This window comes from Eschrichtius robustus, chromosome 3 (genome assembly GCF_028021215.1).
Source record: "Eschrichtius robustus isolate mEscRob2 chromosome 3, mEscRob2.pri, whole genome shotgun sequence".
NCBI classification, from domain to species: Eukaryota; Metazoa; Chordata; class Mammalia; order Artiodactyla; family Eschrichtiidae; genus Eschrichtius; species Eschrichtius robustus.
Genome location: NC_090826.1, coordinates 180,153,430 through 180,162,694, shown reverse-complemented (window position 1 = coordinate 180,162,694; position 9,265 = coordinate 180,153,430). Strand labels below are relative to the sequence as shown.

General features: G+C 40.0%; 1 pseudogene; it reads right to left on the bottom strand.

The window, feature by feature from the left end:
- Window positions 1-3,892: 3,892 nt before the first annotated feature.
- Window positions 3,893-6,961, bottom strand: LOC137760774 (eukaryotic translation initiation factor 4 gamma 2 pseudogene; annotated as a pseudogene).
- Window positions 6,962-9,265: the final 2,304 nt, after the last annotated feature.

The window sequence follows — 9,265 nt, the reverse complement described above, 5'->3', positions numbered from 1 at the left end:
AAAATCCTATCTTAGTATTTATTCGTAGACAACACATGGCAGTCATCGCTTGCAACAGGTTGGGTCTCTTGGGAAGCAAACCCTGTGATGGAGATGAGCATCCACGGTATTTATTAGGCAGTGCTCTTGGGAGAAGAAGGGGCAGGGGTGAAGAGGCAGAAGCTGACCTGTGATCAGTCTCAACAGTGCTTTCAACAATGGCTTTATTTCCACGATGGGGCTTGGCAGCCTGGTGACCGTATGAATTGTCCTAAGTTGAAGCAGCGGATACCCTGGAAAAACAGCATGAAATAAACTCTACACAGAAACAACAGAATACATCACGCATAATCCTTTCCCTTTTTTAAATCAATTTTTTGAACCTTCTGGTAACTATCAAAGGTAACCAATGAGCACGTGCTATTTGTTTTGTATAATTACTAACTCATGATTTTATATATGTATAAGATCTGTTTCAGGCCTTTCCAGTCATTTCCATTGATGCTCAAACTGTTCCACAGATTAGCCAGTGGGAGCTGCTCTAATTGTTTCCTCTGTCTCTTTTCTTTGACATCTATAATCGTTGATAGCTTTCTTGCTTTTCAGCACAAGGTGCCAGAGATCTATTCAACGTATTTTCCACTCAGACCTGGAATCAATCAGTTTCACAAGGAGGAAAATTAAGTTCTGAGACCAGAATCGAAGGCCCAGAAGTGGTCATTGCTACTGATTTGTTTTTGCTTCTGGAACTGCTCAGTGAACAGGTATTTACATAATATGTATTTTTAAAATAAGATAAATAAATGAAGGTAGGTGTCTTTGTCAGCTCAGGCTGCTATAACAAATACCGTAGACTGAATGGCTTAAACAACAACATTTATTTCTCATAGTCCTGGAGGCTGGGAAGTCCAAGGTCAAGGTGCCAGCAGATTTGGTGTCTGGTGCGAGCCCGCCTCCTGGCTTGTAGCTAGCTACCATTTTGCTGTAACCTCGCATGAAAGAGAAAGAGGTCATTTCTCTCCTGTCTCTTCTTTTGAGGGCTCTCTCTTGTGACCTAATTACCTCCCAAAAGCTCCGCCTCTAAATATAAATTAGAGCTTCAACAAATGAATTTTGGGGGGAAACAAACATTCAGTCCATAACAATGAGAATGTGTATATTTTAGAATAAGAAAAAAATTGTGTATCCAAAATGATATTTCTATTTCAAATGTATGATTACTGTGTATTAATTTATTTGTTTTTATGCTTTTCTTTCCATATTTTCTTATATTGAAAATCTTGGTGACATGACATACACCTAATTACTAGTTTGATTTATCCTCAACCATACACATATAATAATTTCAAAATAACAATACCAATGTCTTTAATAATAAACCTACTGAATGCAGCCTGTGATTTATTTGTGGTAATTTTTATCCTTAGGATATATCTCACTAGCGATGGACTGTAAAAATATTGCATTTTAATTATTCTTGTCTGTGTGTTTATGTCAACAATTTGTTATGCAATTAGATTCTTTTCTTTTTCGTTTTTAGGAATTGCTTAGCTTTTTATTTCTGAAATAATTATACTTTTTGATTACATAAGGCTTTTACAGGGTTCCCTAGTAAATATATACTTGGACGTTCAGTTCCTTTTTCTGTTTCTTGCCCCATAGTAACCATTTTTAAATAGTTTTTGGTTTACCTTTCTACTGCTTCAAAACACAAGTAAATTTATACTTTTATTCCCTATTTGAAAGCATTTTTTTAATTTGAAAATTAGAAGGACTTTAAAACATAGTCATTTATTTGCATGACCTGGTCCTGTAGTTAGACAACTATATCAGATAGAAGATTGCTTTATTTTGTACTAATATAGACTCAGAGAATAGGACTTCTAATTAGAAAAAGTAAGTATTATGAATCTGTAAGGAAATGTATTGGAATCTTATAATAAAAATAGAATATGTACTCATATTCATATAGTGCTTTTCAGTTTATATAGCAATTTCACTATGAATTTATTAATCTGATTTTCACAATAATCTTATGACTTTATCTCCACTTTACAAATCGGAAACTAAGGGCTGGGGACAAAAATGCTTTGTCCAAGGCCTTGCCAGTTACTTGTCAGCTAATTCCTGACCGAGGTAGGGGAAGAATTCAGCCTGTCTGCCTCCAGTCCATATGGTAATGACGCCGCCTCTCAGATCACTGGCAAATATATATGGAACACTTGTGTCTTAGGCTGTGTCTTCTGTAGTTGTCCTAAGTTACTCCAGGTAAGTTTTCGAAGTAGGAAACCCTCTATTCCCTTTTTGAAGTTTCACAATACAAAATAACATTGTCATGTCTCTGGAAATGTCTGTATTTTTTGAAATCTGTGCTATGTTGCATTTTTAAATGTTTCCTGATTTCACAAGACCACAGAACACCCCCCTAGGGCACCAACCCTCTCCTGACTAGGCCTGAAAAGGTGTCAAAACAGTAAGACTTGTTATTGTTAAAAGCGTGGGTGAATGCACTTCATGGCAGCTTCAATAAGCAGTTATTTTCTTGACATAAACCATGCTTGAGAATTACATTTGGTTTAGATGGACATCTGTGATGTGTTGGAAGCCAAATTTTGAAGATCAATTGTATTGTAATTTGATTCAGTCAATCCTTTAGCAACTTAACCAGGCCCTAATTAAAAAACAAAACAAAACAACATTTACTGGTAATATTTTCCTCATAGAAAATTCACCCATATTTAGTTAACAGACTAACAGGAGAATCCACAGCACCTTAGAGTTGCTTCCGTGTGTTCCTAGCAACGAGAAACCATGACAGAGCACGGCCTCAGCCGGAGTCTTCTGCATTTTCTCATCTGCAATGAGGTAAGTTGATGTGGAGATAAATGAGTCTGAGATACAAAGAAGTATTTACCCCCGGAAAATATGCTCTGCACTAAAACAGAGGTGAGTACAGATGCAAACAGAACAGAACACGTGAAGCTATAAAGCCTTGAGTTTTCAGGATATTTATGTACAAAGTAATAAAGAACGACTACTACAATTACTTGATATAACAGGATATTCTTTATTGTCTCAAATTTTTTGTTATTTTTATTATGATTATTTCAGGTCAAGTGACCTATTTTTTTAAGAATAGAGAGAATGCTGTTTTGAAAAAAGAGGAGGCACTTTAAAACTTGGAGTTTTTTCTCCATTCTTCTTTTTTTTTTTCCCAAGTATCACAGTGTTTATTGATAGATACAAGTATATAAAATCAGGGCATGAACATGACTTGATAAATTAAGTAGACTTAATTTCAATACTATAATAAGAGGGACCAATTCAAATTCTCACCATTTGTTTCACACCCACAAAGACCACTTCAAGGGCATTTACGATCTCTCAAAACTGATCAGTTTTGTGCAAGTAAACCCTGTTTCTTTTAAAAAGACTTGTACACTTGCCCAGGCTCAAGGATATTAAAATCTAGCACATAAAGCCCATTACTAGAGGTAGAAATACAGGCAATATACTATTACAGCAACAACCATCAATTACAGTTAAGAATTTTTCTGTAACAGCCAAATGGATAATCAAATATTGCAACAACTCAAGTATTACTGAGCAAAGTGCATTTCTACAGTATTCAGTGTTGCTATTCAGTTTTCTAACTTAAAACAGCCTATGATAACTGGCAGCAAAGAAGGTCCTTGCAATAGACTGCCTCTGCTTGAGAACTTATGATGTAATTATTGCATGCTGCTAATATACTATCTAAACATTAAAGATACTCCTAAAATATTTGATGGTAGACTATGATTAAGACGTTACACTACAAAAAACCTTATGCAGAAGGAAATCCTCACTGACATGCTTCTGCTTTAAATATCGTGAAAACATTAGAGCGAGATGAATTTTCGCGGTGGTTAGGTCAAATGCAGTTACATCATAGCAACAGTATGTTGTGCACAATTTATAGGCTTTGGCTGGTTCTTTTAGTCAGCTGCTTCTTCTGATTCTTCTTCTTCAGTAGTTTCTAGGCAGGTTAGCCACTGATTCACCTTGAACAAAGCCTTGCCTTTCCCTGGAGACTCTTGGGTTATATCTTCTTTCCAAGCCAAGAAAGCTTCTTCTTCAATAGACTCCATGTCATAGAAGTGAACAAAAAAGCGGAGTAACATGCCTTTAGGGAAGTTGCTATTGTAGCAGTGCACCTGAAGAGCATAGAGGGCACTGACTTGTAGATCAGCGTGATCATGAAGGAATTTCTGCATTACTGGCTTGAAGGAAAGAAGCAGTTGTTTTTCCTGCTCTAACTGTTCTTTGGAAGGAGCAGAGGAAGAATCTATTTCATCACTGGGTGGGTTTACTTCACTAGAAAAGTACTGTAAGAAGCTAGTCATTAAGATGTTGACAAATCCTTTATCTACATGAAGTTTGGGAGAGATGTTATCTTTAATCCACTTATATATGGTTTGAGGAGATGGATCCAACTTTATTTGCTTTAACAGTTCCTTCTCCAATTGGAGGAGTGGGAATAAGAAACTCAGTCCCTTTCCTCCCAAGATCTCCAATATGCGGTCCTTATTCTGGTCAATTTCTGGGAGCATTTTCTGCATATTGACCTTGCTTTGTTGGAAAAGCTCTGTTAACCATTCTCGAGCTTGTAATTTAGCTAATTGCTGAAGACAAAGTAAGAAGAGAGGAAAATGGGTGCCACTTTCCAGTGGTTGAGCTAGTTCTGAAACGCTCACCAGCTCCGAAATGATAGCACGAGCTGAAAACTGTGCTAAATATGATTTCACCAAGGGGATGTCAACCTCCAGTTTGGGGAATTGGTCCAATACATTCAGGAAAGCCTGCATGAAGTTGTCACTTGTGGCCATCCCTTCCTGTTTGAGTAAACTGATCAAAGAACTTGCTTTTTCTTTATCTTCATCACTTCTGTCTAGTGCCAGGATGATTACTTTGCTTAACATCGCGGGGAGAAAGTGTTTAGGAGACCTCATCTCTCTTACACCACTGACAGCTTCGTTTGCATTTCCACTATATCTATTCGGTTACAACAGTTTCGGTTAATTTAAGCAGTTCTTCGTTTGAGGTGGTGGTGGCTTTTTACTGGTCTTGGCAGGCTTTTCCTGAATAAGTGGTGGATTAGTTTTGAGAGCAAGCCGAGGTGTCTGTCCCAGAGGTGGTGTCTGAGTGTGTGGTGGTTGTGCACTAGGGGGAATCACAGTTATCTGGGGCTGAAGCTGTGGCACTTGATTTTTATTCATTAGGAAAGACTGAGCAGGCCTCAGGCTAATCTCATCTGCATTAAGCTGTCCTTTCTTAGAAAACAGAGGTGGCATACCCTTCGACTGTCCTTGCAGCTGGGATAAGAGTCCCTGACTCTGGTTATGGGAGAGCTGGCTTAGCCCCTGGCTTTTCATAAACTTGCCTCCCATCTCCCCAAACTGTGATTGTGTGGGAGGCATGATGTGTCCCCCATGGCCATTGAAGAGTTGATTTGAACAATGACGCCCCATGGTGGGTGAAAATCTGTCCTGGATAACTCCTGGACCAGTACCGATTACGCTACCTGGCATTTGTCCAAACATATCAGCAAGTCCTCCAAGTGGGTCCCTATCCATTTTCATCCTGGGTGGCATGAAAGAAGTCACTTCTCATCCCTTGAGCCATAGGAGCAGGAATAAACACTCCTAGATCTTTTACTGCATCTTGACAGATTTGATTGATCGTCTTTGGTCCATTGTCAAGAAAAGTCTTGCGAGGAACCCAGTGGTGTTCTCTCAACTCTACGGTATCCTGCAGCAGGAAACGAATCCTTGCTGGCAATTCCTTAACATCAGGGAGCACATTCGGGCAAGTACTGATCCATTAAGGACTTGGCTCGTTCGTGGTCTAACCTAGGTCCCACTGTCCTCATTATCTGACAGAGGCACTCCAAATCCTCTCCCATATCTTCGAGTTGGACTCTCGTCTTTTTTTCCAAAAGTGTTTTGATGCACTTATGAAGGATAGATTCATGAATAAGATCAAGCTTTCCAGGTTCTCCAGTGAATTTGGTGTTCCCCAACATCTTGATCTTAGCAATGGCTCTCTGTTCCTCCTCCTCAGGGAGGAGGGGATTTTCACGCTTATCATAGACATCAACATTTCCGGTTCGGTTTTCAAATTCATCTTGTAATTTGGAAATGAGGAGGCGTCTGAATGTTGTGCTTTGCTTCTGTCCTGGCTGACCCTCTGCTGCTGGGCCATCAAAGTTTGGTGCATCTTCTGCCAATCGCAGACATAGCTGAACATGCAGTGACCTATACTTTGGCTCTTCTAGGGCTTTGTCCACAATCAGCAGTATGACCCCTTTAAGGATGAGTTTAGACTGTACACCCACATTGAGGAGCTCAAGGCATAGCTTGTCAAACCTCTCAGGAGTAAGCTTATTTAGTATGCCTCTTACTCTCCTGAAGATTGCATTATGTCGTTCTTTTTCATTTGCGGAGTTGTTTGCTGCGGAGTTGTAATCTCATCTAGCGCTTCGTGCAGGAATCCATCCGTTTCTGAGCGTTTTGCCCTGGGGTTCTCCCCAGGAACTCGCTGTTGCCAGCAGTCTTGGGATAGTGCTGAGGTGCCCCCCTACTTCCTCCTCCGCCCGAAGAAGCACTGAAACGAGAAGCACCCTCTTCTGCAATCTCACTCTCCACTTGGGCGGCTTGACAACGAAGACTCTTCAAAAGAATAATATTAATGGATGGGGTGGGGAGGGAAGGGGATGGAACAAATGAAAAACCTTCACCGAGAACTCAGCAGCTGCCACTGCAGCTGCCTCCTCAGGATCCGGTCGTCGGGGACAGGGAAGGGAGGGGGAGGGGAACGGAAAACAAAAGAGGGGGAGGGAAGGGGGAGGAAGGAGTCGGGACTGGCCTGAAACTCTCAGCTCAAAAGAGTCGCTGCTGCAGTCACCACCTCCATAGAGCTCCCGCTCGCTGCTGGCCTCCATTCTTAATTTCTGAGAAATTTCCTTCAGAATTTAAACGTTTTTTTTAAGTGTTTTTTTTTTTTTTTTTTTTTAAGTACAGTTACATATAGACGTAGAAAAAATCTCTGGGGATTTGTATGGCCCTCGGGGCTAAATTGAAAACACTGTTTTCTTGGACGAGTTCTTAAATACAAAGGGGAATTAATTGCAGTATGGATTTTTTTCCTAAGGTAATGTTAATTCACTCATTCATCAAAGACCACAAAATTACTGTTTATTAAGTGCTCTGGATTCTGATAGGCCCTGTGGGAAATACAGTCCAAATGTAGAGAATTCAAGGTTCATGGTCACTGCTGTCAATTTGCTGGCATTCAAGTGGGATGACAAGGTACACAACTGTGATAGGATTAGTATTAATACAAGGGGAGCAATGAAGTTATTCGTTGTGATGAAGTACTGGGTGGATTTTAGACAACTATAGGAACTTTGGAGAGAGATATATATGCCTGGAGGAGTATAGTAGAGACAGTTTTTGTGGTAAGTGTGATATTTGAGTTGAGCAGTGACCAGAATAACCCTTGGGTAGCAGGCGAAGAACAGAGAGAACGTCCTGTGCAGGTGGGCTGTGTTAGCAGCGGCAGGAGAAAGTAACCCTCCACCCCCACCCCGCGATAGATTCTGGGGATGAGTAATAGCAGAGTCTGTGTGTAGGATGCATGGAGAGAAAGTTCTAAGCACATGATTGTTGATGCACCAAGAAGGACACATTTCATCTGCGTAGTATTAATGCTCAGAATGTTTAAACTGAGTCTAACTATCCAAATTGTAGCACATTCTAGAAAACCACTGTCCTGGACCTTTAAAAATGTCAACAACATGAATGACAAACAAGGCTGGGAAACTGTCCCAGATTAAAGGAGGTTGAAGAGACATGACATGTGTGACCCTAGATTGTAGCCCAGAGAGGAAAAGTAAATTTAAAAAACAAAGGATGTTATTGGTATAATTGGGAAAATTTGAAAATGGACGTGTATTAGATAATGGCATCGTATTACTGTTATATTTCCTGAGTGACATAATTGTATTATTATATAGGAGAATGCCTTCATTCGTAGGAGATTTGCATTTAGGGATGAAGTGTTATGATATCTGCAAGTAATTCTCAAGTGGTCAAGAATATACTCGTGGGGGCTTCCCTGGTGGCGCAGTGGTTGAGAGTCTGCCTGCCAATGCAGGGGACACGGGTTCGAGCCCTGGTCTGGGAGGATCCCACATGCCGCGGAGCAGCTGGCCCCATGAGCCACAATTGCTGAGCCTGCGCGTCTGGAGCCTGTGCTCCGCGACAAGAGAGGCCGCGACAGTGAGAGGCCCGCGCACCGCGATGAAGAGTGGCCCCCGCTCGCCACAACTAGAGAAAGCCCTAGCACAGAAACGAAGACCCAACACAGCCAAAAATAAATATAAATTTAAAAAAAAATGTTGAAGAATATACTCGTGCACGCACACAGACGAGAAACAATTTCAGCAAAAGCTTAACATTGAGGAATCCAGACAAAGGGCATATGGGTGTTTCTCTTACTATTTTTGCAACTTTTCTGTAGATTTCAAAATTTTCAAAATAAAAAGGAAGGGGAAAATTAATTTTCTGTGAACATTTGGATGTTCATAATTTTTTTGTTTTACAACTTCTTTTATTTACGTGATACTCATTGAACATGTTAGTAAATGACCTCAGGGCTATATCACTCAGTTTTTGGTGGTTATTTTTGTGGAAACATTTGCTTTATGATCATCATTAACACATTTTAATGTAGTGTGAGCACAATGTAATCCTGAAAATGACTGGATAACTATGTACCATTTTTCCCCCCTTGAGTGATAGACTCATGTGACACAGCAGGCTTTTCAAATGGTCCTAATCCTTACCACCGTTATAAAACAACTTCTTATGAGCATTTTGCTTTTATTAGGTGTCCATGAAATAATATAGATTGATTCGCTATGAAATAAATAATCAATACCTATTTTTTATGTATGTATTGTATGCCTATAACTTGACCAAGTGCAATTCTTGCCTTCAGGGAATGTGTACAATTAATCATAATATATGCCTGGCCAGTTTACTCCAGGGCATGTCAGGCAATAGGGGATGATGATTTTCATGTGCCTCAGGGTTAATGAGAAAAGTGGTGTGATTTTTCTGATAACAGTGAGATTTGGAGAAACACACCTGGATGAATTGCATTGAGGCCAAAGATTTGGGCTGTTCCCAGGGAATCATGGCTTCCAGAAACTGCCAGCAATGGATAATTCTCCTTATTTAGG